Source organism: Medicago sativa, chromosome 3 (genome assembly GCF_051527215.1).
Source record: "Medicago sativa cultivar Bolivia chromosome 3, Bolivia_mono, whole genome shotgun sequence".
NCBI lineage: Eukaryota > Viridiplantae > Streptophyta > Magnoliopsida > Fabales > Fabaceae > Medicago > Medicago sativa.
In genome coordinates, this window is record NC_140751.1 from 32,859,023 (window position 1) to 32,873,868 (window position 14,846).

At 38.4% G+C, this 14,846-nt stretch overlaps 2 long non-coding RNA genes across 2 annotated transcripts; both read left to right on the plus strand.

Moving 5' to 3' along the window:
- Positions 1-659: 659 nt before the first annotated feature.
- Positions 660-3,701, plus strand: LOC146937230 (uncharacterized). Its single transcript, XR_015030869.1, has 2 exons — positions 660-742; positions 3,510-3,701. It is a non-coding gene; the product is annotated as an uncharacterized LOC146937230 (long non-coding RNA).
- A 4,085-nt stretch (positions 3,702-7,786) lies between these two features.
- Positions 7,787-10,163, plus strand: LOC146937231 (uncharacterized). The gene is made up of 2 exons (XR_015030870.1): positions 7,787-7,869; positions 9,972-10,163. It is a non-coding gene; the product is annotated as an uncharacterized LOC146937231 (long non-coding RNA).
- Positions 10,164-14,846: the final 4,683 nt, after the last annotated feature.

Sequence of the window (14,846 nt, forward strand, 5' to 3'; positions counted from 1 at the left end):
ATATAATCTACATATTTCTATAGACAACCGATGTGCTAAGTCTTCTGCTGTGAACCTTGTGGAAAGGGCAATAAAGTGAACGAATTTGGTAAGTCTGTCACAAATGACCCATATGACGGTGTGCCCATATGAGTTCGGAAGGTGGGTGACAAAATCTGTAACAGCCCGATTTTCGCTAGTTTTTATTTTAATTATTTATTTGTGTTTGTTATATGTGCTCTTATGTGATTATTTGCATCTGTGTGTATTTTTGGTTGGGATTCGTAGAATTCGGTGTTAGAAGGGTATTTTAGTCATTTTGGACTTAGGGGAAGTTTGGTCATTTTGAGAGTAGGGGTAATTTTGTAATTTTGAACGAGGATTATTTTTAATGTTTAGTAGGGGTATTATTTTACCAAGTTACTAGAGAGGGTGTAGTAATTATTTTAATTACCATTAAGTGACCGTTAGTGTTATAATTTACCATTAAGTGAGTAGTGACATTTGGGTGTTAGAATAGAAATGGGTTAGGCCCATTAAGGTTTAAGAGATAAGCTCAATTGAGTAGAGCTAGTATATAAACTCTAGTTGTTGGTGAAACTAGGTTTTACAAACATTTTATCATTTCATTTCATTTGAGAGAAGAGATAAAGATAGAGAGAAGAAAGGGTTGAAGAGATTGAAGAGGAAGGCTAGAGCTAGAAGAGGGTTCATCATCTAGGAGCTAAATTGAGGCTTGGGTTAGAGAATCTTGGTGCTAGAGGTAAGAGGTTAGAATTCAACCATAATTCATAACTTTTTCTTTCTTACCCATTTTTCTGAAATTGATGAATTGAATCTAATTGTTATAAAATTTGTGCATGATTGCTGTTGTTATGTTTGAGAACATGATTCATATGATGATTGCATGTTAGTATGTGAATTAACATGTTTAAGTGCATAGTTGTTGGTGCTTTGTGTTCTTGAGCAAGTTTGATGAGAATTGAAGTTGTAGTGTTGAATTGTGCAATGAATTTATGTTCAAATGTTGTTGTTGTTATCTTGACATATGTTGTTGTTGAATTGATGCAATGGGTATCATTGAAATGGTGAATTGGGGATGAATATGTTGCTGTTGTTGAAAGTTGTGGAAAATTGATGAATTGGTGAATTTTGATGAGATTAAGTTGAATTGTAGTGCCGATGATTTTAATGAATGAAACCAGTTGATTATGATGAGTTATGGTATAATGATTTCCTGTTTTTGGTTGTTGTTTGGTAATGAGGAATGGTTTGGGAGAGAATTGGGATTTTGAGAAAAACAGATTTTAAGTGTTTTGGGAAATAAGTGATTATGGGATAAGCTGTTTTGGAGATTGTGAAAATATAACTTTTCAGAAAAATATGATAGGATTAATTGAGTAGAACGCATAGGCGAAAACGGAATTGAATTTGGGTTAACGGTCGAGATTTTAAGAACGAAATGGCAAAACCGGAAAACCGGGACTGCACAGAACCGCAGCTCAGCACACTGGCTGCTGCCCATTTGCGCCTGGGCGCAGGAAGCCATGCCTGGGCGTGGCTTGGCAGCCCCTCATGGGTGCCTGCCTTGTTGTGTTGTGCTGGGCTGCTTTGGGGCCAATTCTGGACTTCCAAAACTGATTCTTTCGATGTTTTCACTATTTTCTAGACTTTCTAAACCTATGGAAACATCAAAAGAATTGAGTTGAACTTGACTCCTTGGATTTAATCAAGCTTTTTGTTGATTGTTCAAGGAATGTTCAAGAACGCTGATTTTCTGAAAACTTGTTTTCTCAAAAGAATGAAGTAGGGTTAAGTATGTATGATGTTTATATGACTTCTAAAAATGGTTGTGAATGGTTCCATCAAGTTTGAACTTGTTTTGCTTTGAAAATGGGAATTTTGTAAAAAGTGATCAATTGAGACGAACTTCGGAATTTTTGTTAATTCTCCATATGTGGCCGATGAAATGTTTATGTAACCTCTACTGCACGTATATGTGACTTGAAAGGATACATGGCATAGGCTATTGAACTCGTTTACTTGGTTTTGGCTTAGGTGCTCAATTATTTTCAATATTGTGATTTATGAGACGAACTTGATTGAAAATGATCATTGAGGGCCAATTGCTTATGAACCCTCTATGATTAGATTGATATGATTATGAGATGATGTATGAATGGGTGTTAGGTGATGAATATGATGTTTGTGATCATATGTTGTATTTGTTCCTCTATTTGGATTGTAAGGAATTATGTGGAAATGTGGCAACTATATGTTGATTTATGTGGAGATGATTGATGATGTGTATGTGTGACAACTATATGTTGATTGAATTGTGTATGTTGTTGGTGATTGTATATTTGTCAAGTGGTGGTGAATTGTTGTCGATGCATATATACTAATTGAATGGTGATGAACATGTTTATGTTATGTTATTTGTTGAACATGTTAAATGACGTTGATTGTTGGTGGTGAGTTTATACATGCTAGTTTTGATGTGATTAGCGATGAATGCGTGTATATACATATAGCCGTTGATTATAGCCGTTGAATCGTGGTGAACATATGCATTGTGGATTGAGTCATATGTTCATGCATCATATGTCGTGTCGGATGTTATATCCATATTGCCGTTGATCGGATACTTGTATCCATATTGCCGTTGATTATAGCCGTTGATAATGATGTTTTTGTTGCATCATAAGGTGACGACCTTGGAGGAGTTTGGTACCACATGCATCTAGAGAAGAGTCTAGAGCATCATATGCATTTGATTAATTGATGAGTCGTGTCATAATTGAATATGTGACTTGGTGAATTTGTGTGTTGGTGAATGTTGTGATTATGTGGATTGGTGTATATGTACATTGGTGAATTTTGTGGATGGTTGTGAATAATGGTATTATGCTCTAATTGCATGTTTTAATTGTTTGTGCTTATACACTTGGTGAATCAATTGATGATGGTTATTTTAATAATAATGATGAGGTGAGATTTGTATATGTATATATACATATATGATGTGGTGATGTTCTTTGATAATGATGATGACTTGCTTATAACTTCGATATGACGAATTGTACTTGTTGAGATAAGCATGCTAGATGAGTAATGAAGTGAGTAATGTTTTCATTGATTGATGTTGATAAATGATGAGCTTTTGTTGATGACTTGATTAGAGGTTGAATATGTATGCTATGCTATGATAATAATGTGATAGCTTGAAATGTAAGTGATGGGGGATAATAATGATCATGTGATGCTAGTGTTCTAGGAGGGAGGGTTATGTATATGTGATACGTGTATGATACACTGATTGATATGAACTTGGAATGATGATATGGAATGGTTTAAATGGTATGAGAATCATGAATACTGTGAATACATGTATGATTTGTTATTTTGTATTCTTGAATATATCTTTCATTTCCAATGTTCTTGTTTAAATCTTTTATGGATTATGATGATGTAATGCTAACCCTCAGTGGTCTGTGGTGGACCGCCTACCTCTCTGTATGGATGGGTAGACGGCGTGCAGGATGCTTAGTTGTTGCTTGTTGATGCCGAGGAGTGGAGTTCCTCTCTTTACATGCAAGTGTCTAGATTAGGGCTCTGATCTAGGATAGTCTTTGCATGTTGTTTATTTGACTTTGTATTTTGGAGTTGTTGAGATATTCTGTTATTTGAGATTTGGATGATACATTTGTATTTAGTTTGGAGATCCAGAGTGTTTATGATTTATATATTGTTCCGCTGCTATGTGGTATAACATGATTCTTATGCATGTATGAATTGTGGTTATTCAGAGACGTAGCATCTATTTCTAGAATATTTCTGATGTATTCGCGCGTTTTACCGCTTAATAGAAATAGGGTGTTACAAGTTGGTATCAGAGCCGTGGTCGGTCTTGTCCAGACTAGTATTCTTTGAATTTCCTGTTGTATGCGACATGTACGAGAGTACTGTCGGTACTTGTTGTGTTGTTCTGTTCTTTTAGGCGGGTTTGAGCGTAGTGGGGGAGTAGCAAGTTGCTTCAGGGGTGTTAGTCTGGCAAGGGAAGGTATCTTTGGCTGCGGAGGCTCAGTTGGTTGTGGTTTGTGTTAAGGTTACTGTTGATTTTGAGTTGGATCTTGTGTGTCTTCCGTTGAAGCATATGGACGTGATTTTCGGTATGGATTGGATGTTGACTTTTTTTTGTTAACATTAATTGTTTGACCAAGAGTGTAACGTTTTCTAAGTCGGTAGCTGAGGAAGGTGGGAAGTTCTTGACCGCGGAGCAAGTGAAGAAGTCCTTGGATGGTGAAGCTAGTGTGTTCATGATGTTTGCTTCCTTGAAGGAAAGTAGTGAGAAAGGAGTTGGTGATTTGCCGGTAGTGCAAGAGTTTCCAGAAGTTTTTCCGGACGACATTACCGAATTACCGCCGGAGAGGGAAGTTGAGTTTGCAATTGATTTGGTTCCGGGAACGAGTCCTATCTCGATTGCGCCTTATCGGATGTCTGCATCAGAGTTGGGTGAATTGAAGAAGCAATTGGAAGAGTTGCTTGAGAAACAGTTTATCAGACCGAGTGTTTCTCCGTGGGGTGCTCCTGTATTGTTGGTTAAGAAGAAGGATGGTAGCATGAGATTGTGTGTGGATTATCGGCAGTTGAACAAGGTGACAATCAAGAATCGGTATCCGCTTCCGAGGATTGATGATTTGATGGATCAGTTGGTTGGTGCAGAAGTGTTCAGTAAGATTGATTTGAGGTCAGGATATCATCAGATTAGAGTAAAGGCGGAAGATATATCCAAAACTGCGTTCAGAATGAGGTATGGACACTATGAGTATTCTGTGATGCCATTTGGTGTGTCTAATGCGCCAGGTGTTTTCATGGAATATATGAATAGAATATTTCATCCTTTTCTGGACCGTTTTGTGGTGGTGTTCATAGATGATATTTTGGTGTATTCGAAGTCTGAAGAAGAGCATGCCGAGCATTTGAGGATTGTGTTGGGAGTCTTGAAGGAGAATAAGTTGTTTGCTAAGTTGTCGAAGTGTGAGTTTTGGTTGCGGGAAGTGAGTTTCCTTGGTCATGTGATTTCTAAAGGTGGTATTGCCGTGGATCCGTCGAAGGTTGATGCAGTGTTGCAGTGGGAATCACCTAAGTTTGTTTTTGAAGTTAGAAGCTTTCTTGGGTTGGCAGGTTATTATCGGAGGTTCATTGAGGGATTCTCTAAGTTGGCGTTGCCATTGACGCAGTTGACTCGGAAGGGGCAAGCGTATGTTTGGGATGCTAAGTGTGAGAAGAGTTTCCAAGAGTTGAAGAAGAGGTTGACTTCAGCTCCAGTGTTGATTTTGCCGAATCCGAAGGAATCATTTGTTGTGTATTGTGATGCTTCTAAGAAGGGTCTTGGTGGTGTGCTTATGCAGAATCGTCAGGTCGTGGCTTATGCTTCGAGGCAGTTGAAAGTGCATGAGAAGAATTATCCGACTCACGATTTGGAATTAGCAGCCGTGGTGTATGTGTTGAAGATTTGGAGGCATTATCTGTATGGTTCTAAGTTTGAAGTGTTCAGTGACCATAAGAGTTTGAAGTGCTTGTTTGACCAGAAAGAGTTGAATATGAGGCAGAGAAGGTGGTTGGAGTATCTTAAGGATTTTGATTTTCAACTGAGTTATCACCCTGGAAAGGCCAATGTTGTTGCTGATGCGTTGAGTAGGAAGTCGTTGCATATGTCTGCTTTGATGGTAAAAGAGTTAGAGTTGATTGAACAGTTTCGAGATTTGAGTTTGGTTAGTGAGTTGACACCGGATGGTGTGAGGTTGGGAATGTTGAAGCTGACAAGTAATATTCTGGAGGAGATCAAGAATGGTCAGAAGGAAGATTTGGAACTTGTAGATCGAGTGGTGTTGGTTAATCAAGGCAAAGGTGGAGACTTCAGGTTGGATGAGAACGGTGTTTTGATGTTTCTTGATCGTGTCTGTGTACCAAGTGTTCTTGAGCTTAAGAGGCAGATTTTGGAAGAAGGTCACAGGAGTAGTTTGAGTATTCATCCAGGAGCGACTAAGATGTACCAAGATTTGAAGAGGTTGTTTTGGTGGCCTAGAATGAAGAAGGAGATCGCAGAGTTTGTGTATGCTTGTTTGGTTTGTCAGAAGTCCAAGATTGAACATCAGAGACCGTCAGATTTGATGCAACCGTTGTTTGTGCCAGAGTGGAAGTGGGATAGTATATCAATGGACTTTGTGGGAGCGTTGCCGAAGACTGTTAAGGGTTTTGATTCAATTTGGGTGATTGTTGATCGGTTGACAAAGTCGGCACATTTTGTTCCTATTAAGACCGGTATGTCTGTGGCGAAGTTGGCTGAGATCTACATTGAGCAGATTGTTAGATTGCATGGTATTCCTTCTAGTATTGTGTCGGATCGGGATCCGAGGTTTACTTCTAAGTTTTGGGAGAGTTTGCAAGTTGCTTTGGGGACTAAGTTGAGGTTGAGTTCCGCTTATCATCCCCAGACTGATGGTCAGACGGAGAGGACTATTCAGAGTTTGGAAGATTTGTTGAGGGCTTGTGTTTTGGAGCAAGGTGTCAGTTGGGTTGAATGTTTACCGTTGATTGAGTTTACTTACAACAACAGTTTTCATTCTAGTATTGGAATGGCACCGTTTGAGGCTTTGTATGGTCGGAGGTGTAGAACTCCTTTGTGTTGGTATGAGTCAGGAGAGGGTGCTTTGTTAGGACCAGATGTTGTGCAAGAGACTACAGAAAAGGTTAAGATGATCTAAGAGAAGATGAAAGCGTCTTAGAGTAGGCAGAAGAGTTATCATGATAAGAGGAGGAAAGACCTTGAGTTTCAGGTTGGTGATCATGTGTTTTTGAGAGTGAATCCTGTAACCGTTGTTGGACGTGCTTTGAAGTATCGGAAGTTAACTCCTCGTTTTGTTGGACCTTTTGAGATTGTTGAGAAGGTTGGGGTTGTAGCGTATCGGATTGCGTTACCACCATCTTTGTCGAATCTTCATCATGTGTTTCATGTGTCTCAGTTGAGGAAGTATGTGTATGATGCGTCTCATGTGATCCAAGTGGATGATTTGGAAGTAAGGGATAATTTGACTGTTGAGACTTGGCCAGTTAGGATTGAGGATCGTGAAGTGAAGCGTTTGCGTGGCAAGGAGATCGTTTTGGTTAAAGTGATTTGGGTTGGACCGACGGGTGAGAGTGCCACTTGGGAATCGGAGAGTAGGATGAAGGTTTCGTATCCGGAGTTGTTTCCTTCAGGTAATTTTCGAGGGCGAAAATTCTTTTTAGTGGGGGAGAGTTGTAACAGCCAGATTTTCGCTAGTTTTTATTTTAATTATTTATTTGTGTTTGTTATATGTGCTCTTATGTGATTATTTGCATCTGTGTGTATTTTTTGTTGGGATTCGTAGAATTCGGTGTTAGAAGGGTATTTTAGTCATTTTGGACTTAGGGGTAGTTTGGTCATTTTGAGAGTAGGGGTAATTTTGTAATTTTGAACGAGGATTATTTTTAATGTTTAGTAGGGGTATTATTTTACCAAGTTACTAGAGAGGGTGTAGTAATTATTTTAATTACCATTAAGTGACCGTTAGTGTTATAATTTACCATTAAGTGAGTAGTGACATTTGGGTGTTAGAATAGAAATGGGTTAGGCCCATTAAGGTTTAAGAGATAAGCTCAATTGAGTAGAGCTAGTATATAAACTCTAGTTGTTGGTGAAACTAGGTTTTACAAACATTTTATCATTTCATTTCATTTGAGAGAAGAGATAAAGATAGAGAGAAGAAAGGGTTGAAGAGATTGAAGAGGAAGGCTAGAGCTAGAAGAGGGTTCATCATCTAGGAGCTAAATTGAGGCTTGGGTTAGAGAATCTTGGTGCTAGAGGTAAGAGGGTTAGAATTCAACCATAATTCATAACTTTTTCTTTCTTACCCATTTTTCTGAAATTGATGAATTGAATCTAATTGTTATAAAATTTGTGCATGATTGCTGTTGTTATGTTTGAGAACATGATTCATATGATGATTGCATGTTAGTATGTGAATTAACATGTTTAAGTGCATAGTTGTTGGTGCTTTGTGTTCTTGAGCAAGTTTGATGAGAATTGAAGTTGTAGTGTTGAATTGTGCAATGAATTTATGTTCAAATGTTGTTGTTGTTATCTTGACATATGTTGTTGTTGAATTGATGCAATGGGTATCATTGAAATGGTGAATTGGGGATGAATATGTTGCTGTTGTTGAAAGTTGTGGAAAATTGATGAATTGGTGAATTTTGATGAGATTAAGTTGAATTGTAGTGCCGATGATTTTAATGAATGAAACCAGTTGATTATGATGAGTTATGGTATAATGATTTCCTGTTTTTGGTTGTTGTTTGGTAATGCGGAATGGTTTGGGAGAGAATTGGGATTTTGAGAAAAACAGATTTTAAGTGTTTTGGGAAATAAGTGATTATGGGATAAGCTGTTTTGGAGATTGTGAAAATATAATTTTTCAGAAAAATATGATAGGATTAATTGAGTAGAACGCATAGGCGAACTTGATTGAAAATGATCATTGAGGGCCAATTGCTTATGAACCCTCTATGATTAGATTGATATGATTATGAGATGATGTATGAATGGGTGTTAGGTGATGAATATGATGTTTGTGATCATATGTTGTATTTGTTCCTCTATTTGGATTGTAAGGAATTATGTGGAAATGTGGCAACTATATGTTGATTTATGTGGAGATGATTGATGATGTGTATGTGTGAAACCTATATGTTGATTGAATTGTGTATGTTGTTGGTGATTGTATATTTGTCAAGTGGTGGTGAATTGTTGTCGATGCATATATACTAATTGAATGGTGATGAACATGTTTATGTTATGTTATTTGTTGAACATGTTAAATGACGTTGATTGTTGGTGGTGAGTTTATACATGCTAGTTTTGATGTGATTAGCGATGAATGCGTGTATATACATATAGCCGTTGATTATAGCCGTTGATTATAGCCGTTGAATCGTGGTGAACATATGCATTGTGGATTGAGTCATATGTTCATGCATCATATGTCGTGTCGGATGTTATATCCATATTGCCGTTGATCGGATACTTGTATCCATATTGCCGTTGATTATAGCCGTAGATAATGATGTTTTTGTTGCATCATAAGGTGACGACCTTGGAGGAGTTTGGTACCACATGCATCTAGAGAAGAGTCTAGAGCATCATATGCATTTGATTAATTGATGAGTCGTGTCATAATTGAATATGTGACTTGGTGAATTTGTGTGTTGGTGAATGTTGTGATTATGTGGATTGGTGTATATGTACATTGGTGAATTTTGTGGATGGTTGTGAATAATGGTATTATGCTCTAATTGCATGTTTTAATTGTTTGTGCTTATACACTTGGTGAATCAATTGATGATGATTATTTTAATAATAATGATGAGGTGAGATTTGTATATGTATATATACATATATGATGTGGTGATGTTCTTTGATAATGATGATGACTTGCTTATAACTTCGATATGACGAATTGTACTTGTTGAGATAAGCATGCTAGATGAGTAATGAAGTGAGTAATGTTTTCATTGATTGATGTTGATAAATGATGAGCTTTTGTTGATGACTTGATTAGAGGTTGAATATGTATGCTATGCTATGATAATAATGTGATAGCTTGAAATGTAAGTGATGGGGGATAATAATGATCATGTGATGCTAGTGTTCTAGGAGGGAGGGTTATGTATATGTGATACGTGTATGATACACTGATTGATATGAACTTGAAATGATGATATGGAATGGTTTGAATGGTATGAGAATCATGAATACTGTAAATACATGTATGATTTGTTATTTTGTATTCTTGAATATATCTTTCATTTCCAATGTTCTTGTTTAAATCTTTTATGGATTATGATGATGTAATGCTAACCCTCAGTGGTCTGTGGTGGACCGCCTACCTCTCTGTATGGATGGGTAGACGGCGTGCAGGATGCTTAGTTGTTGCTTGTTGATGCCGAGGAGTGGAGTTCCTCTCTTTACATGCAAGTGTCTAGATTAGGGCTCTGATCTAGGATAGTCTTTGCATGTTGTTTATTTGACTTTGTATTTTGGAGTTGTTGAGATATTCTGTTATTTGAGATTTGGATGATACATTTGTATTTAGTTTGGAGATCCAGAGTGTTTATGATTTATATATTGTTCCGCTGCTATGTGGTATAACATGATTCTTATGCATGTATGAATTGTGGTTATTCGGAGACGTAGCATCTATTTCTAGAATATTTCTGATGTATTCGCGCGTTTTACCGCTTAATAGAAATAGGGTGTTACAAGTTGGTATCAGAGCCGTGGTCGGTCTTGTCCAGACTAGTATTCTTTGAATTTCCTGTTGTATGCGACATGTACGAGAGTACTGTTGGTACTTGTTGTGTTGTTCTGTTCTTTTAGGCGGGTTTGAGCGTAGTGGGGGAGTAGCAAGTTGCTTCAGGGGTGTTAGTCTGGCAAGGGAAGGTATCTTTGGCTGCGGAGGCTCAGTTGGTTGTGGTTTGTGTTAAGGTTCCTGTTGATTTTGAGTTGGATCTTGTGTGTCTTCCGTTGAAGCATATGGACGTGATTTTCGGTATGGATTGGATGTTGACTTTTTTTTGTTAACATTAATTGTTTGACCAAGAGTGTAACGTTTTCTAAGTCGGTAGCTGAGGAAGGTGGGAAGTTCTTGACCGCGGAGCAAGTGAAGAAGTCCTTGGATGGTGAAGCTAGTGTGTTCATGATGTTTGCTTCCTTGAAGGAAAGTAGTGAGAAAGGAGTTGGTGATTTGCCGGTAGTGCAAGAGTTTCCAGAAGTTTTTCCGGACAACATTACCGAATTACCGCCGGAGAGGGAAGTTGAGTTTGCAATTGATTTGGTTCCGGGAACGAGTCCTATCTCGATTGCGCCTTATCGGATGTCTGCATCAGAGTTGGGTGAATTGAAGAAGCAATTGGAAGAGTTGCTTGAGAAACAGTTTATCAGACCGAGTGTTTCTCCGTGGGGTGCTCCTGTATTGTTGGTTAAGAAGAAGGATGGTAGCATGAGATTGTGTGTGGATTATCGGAAGTTGAACAAGGTGACAATCAAGAATCGGTATCCGCTTCCGAGGATTGATGATTTGATGGATCAGTTGGTTGGTGCAGAAGTGTTCAGTAAGATTGATTTGAGGTCAGGATATCATCAGATTAGAGTAAAGGCGGAAGATATATCCAAAATTGCGTTCAGAATGAGGTATGGACACTATGAGTATTCTGTGATGCCATTTGGAGTGTCTAATGCGCCAGGTGTTTTCATGGAATATATGAATAGAATATTTCATCCTTTTCTGGACCGTTTTGTGGTGGTGTTCATAAATGATATTTTGGTGTATTCGAAGTCTGAAGAAGAGCATGCCGAGCATTTGAGGATTGTGTTGGGAGTCTTGAAGGAGAATAAGTTGTTTGCTAAGTTGTCGAAGTGTGAGTTTTGGTTGCGGGAAGTGAGTTTCCTTGGTCATGTGATTTCTAAAGGTGGTATTGTCGTGGATCCGTCGAAGGTTGATGCAGTGTTGCAGTGGGAATCACCTAAGTTTGTTTTTGAAGTTAGAAGCTTTCTTGGGTTGGCAGGTTATTATCGGAGGTTCATTGAGGGATTCTCTAAGTTGGCGTTGCCATTGACGCAGTTGACTCGGAAGGGGCAAGCGTATGTTTGGGATGCTAAGTGTGAAAAGAGTTTCCAAGAGTTGAAGAAGAGGTTGACTTCAGCTCCAGTGTTGATTTTGCCGAATCCGAAGGAATCGTTTGTTGTGTATTGTGATGCTTCTAAGAAGGGTCTTGGTGGTGTGCTTATGCAGAATCGTCAGGTCGTGGCTTATGCTTCGAGGCAGTTGAAAGTGCATGAGAAGAATTATCCGACTCACGATTTGGAATTAGCAGCCGTGGTGTATGTGTTGAAGATTTGGAGGCATTATCTGTATGGTTCTAAGTTTGAAGTGTTCAGTGACCATAAGAGTTTGAAGTACTTGTTTGACCAGAAAGAGTTGAATATGAGGCAGAGAAGGTGGTTGGAGTATCTTAAGGATTTTGATTTTCAGCTGAGTTATCACCCTGGAAAGGCCAATGTTGTTGCTGATGCGTTGAGTAGGAAGTCGTTGCATATGTCTGCTTTGATGGTAAAAGAGTTAGAGTTGATTGAACAGTTTCGAGATTTGAGTTTGGTTAGTGAGTTGACACCGGATGGTGTGAGGTTGGGAATGTTGAAGCTGACAAGTAATATTCTTGAGGAGATCAAGAATGGTCAGAAGAAAGATTTGGAACTTGTAGATCGAGTGGTGTTGGTTAATCAAGGCAAAGGTGGAGACTTCAGGTTGGATGAGAACGGTGTTTTGATGTTTCGTGATCGTGTCTGTGTACCAAGTGTTCTTGAGCTTAAGAGGCAGATTTTGGAAGAAGGTCACAGGAGTAGTTTGAGTATTCATCCAGGAGCGACTAAGATGTACCAAGATTTGAAGAGGTTGTTTTGGTGGCCTGGAATGAAGAAGGAGATCGCAGAGTTTGTGTATGCTTGTTTGGTTTGTCATAAGTCCAAGATTGAACATCAGAGACCGTCAGGTTTGATGCAACCGTTGTTTGTGCCAGAGTGGAAGTGGGATAGTATATCAATGGACTTTGTGGGAGCGTTGCCGAAGACTGTTAAGGGTTTTGATTCAATTTGGGTGATTGTTGATCGGTTGACAAAGTCGGCACATTTTGTTCCTATTAAGACCGGTATGTCTGTGGCGAAGTTGGCTGAGATCTACATTGAGCAGATTGTTAGATTGCATGGTATTCCTTCTAGTATTGTGTCGGATCGGGATCCGAGGTTTACTTCTAAGTTTTGGGAGAGTTTGCAAGTTGCTTTGGGGACTAAGTTGAGGTTGAGTTCCGCTTATCATCCCCAGACTGATGGTCAGACGGAGAGGACTATTCAGAGTTTGGAAGATTTGTTGAGGGCTTGTGTTTTGGAGCAAGGTGTCAGTTGGGTTGAATGTTTACCGTTGATTGAGTTTACTTACAACAACAGTTTTCATTCTAGTATTGGAATGGCACCGTTTGAGGCTTTGTATGGTCGGAGGTGTAGAACTCCTTTGTGTTGGTATGAGTCAGGAGAGGGTGCTTTGTTAGGACCGGATGTTGTGCAAGAGACTACGGAAAAGGTTAAGATGATCCAAGAGAAGATGAAAGCGTCTCAGAGTAGGCAGAAGAGTTATCATGATAAGAGGAGGAATGACCTTGAGTTTCAGGTTGGTGATCATGTGTTTTTGAGAGTGAATCATGTAACCGGTGTTGGACGTGCTTTGAAGTATCGGAAGTTAACTCCTCGTTTTGTTCGAACTTTTGAGATTGTTGAGAAGGTTGGGGTTGTAGCGTATCGGATTGCGTTACCACCATCTTTGTCGAATCTTCATGATGTGTTTCATGTGTCTCAGTTGAGGAAGTATGTGTATGATGCGTCTCATGTGATCCAAGTGGATGATTTGGAAGTAAGGGATAATTTGACTGTTGAGACTTGGCCAGTTAGGATTGAGGATCGTGAAGTGAAGCGTTTGCGTGGCAAGGAGATCGTTTTGGTTAAAGTGATTTGGGTTGGACCGACGGGTGAGAGTGCCACTTGGGAATCGGAGAGTAGGATGAAGGTTTCGTATCCGGAGTTGTTTCCTTCAGGTAATTTTCGAGGGCGAAAATTCTTTTTAGTGGGGGAGAGTTGTAACAGCCAGATTTTCGCTAGTTTTTATTTTAATTATTTATTTGTGTTTGTTATATGTGCTCTTATGTGATTATTTGCATCTGTGTGTATTTTTGGTTGGGATTCGTAGAATTCGGTGTTAGAAGGGTATTTTAGTCATTTTGGACTTAGGGGTAGTTTGGTCATTTTGAGAGTAGGGGTAATTTTGTAATTTTGAACGAGGATTATTTTTAATGTTTAGTAGGAGTATTATTTTACCAAGTTACTAGAGAGGGTGTAGTAATTATTTTAATTACCATTAAGTGACCGTTAGTGTTATAATTTACCATTAAGTGAGTAGTGACATTTGGGTGTTAGAATAGAAATGGGTTAGGCCCATTAAGGTTTAAGAGATAAGCTCAATTGAGTAGAGCTAGTATATAAACTCTAGTTGTTGGTGAAACTAGGTTTTACAAACATTTTATCATTTCATTTCATTTGAGAGAAGAGATAGAGATAGAGAGAAGAAAGGGTTGAAGAGATTGAAGAGGAAGGCTAGAGCTAGAAGAGGGATTCATCATCTAGGAGCTAAATTGAGGCTTGGGTTAGAGAATCTTGGTGCTAGAGGTAAGAGGGTTAGAATTCAACCATAATTCATAACTTTTTCTTTCTTACCCATTTTTGTGAAATTGATGAATTGAATCTAATTGTTATAAAATTTGTGCATGATTGCTGTTGTTATGTTTGAGAACATGATTCATATGATGATTGCATGTTAGTATGTGAATTAACATGTTTAAGTGCATAGTTGTTGGTGCTTTGTGTTCTTGAGCAAGTTTGATGAGAATTGAAGTTGTAGTGTTGAATTGTGCAATGAATTTATGTTCAAATGTTGTTGTTGTTATCTTGACATATGTTGTTGTTGAATTGATGCAATGGGTATCATTGAAATGGTGAATTGGGGATGAATATGTTGCTGTTGTTGAAAGTTGTGGAAAATTGATGAATTGGTGAATTTTGATGAGATTAAGTTGAATTGTAGTGCCGATGATTTTAATGAATGAAACCAGTTGATTATGATGAGTTATGGTATAATGATTTCCTGTTTTTGGTTGTTGTTTGGTAATGAGGAATGGTTTGG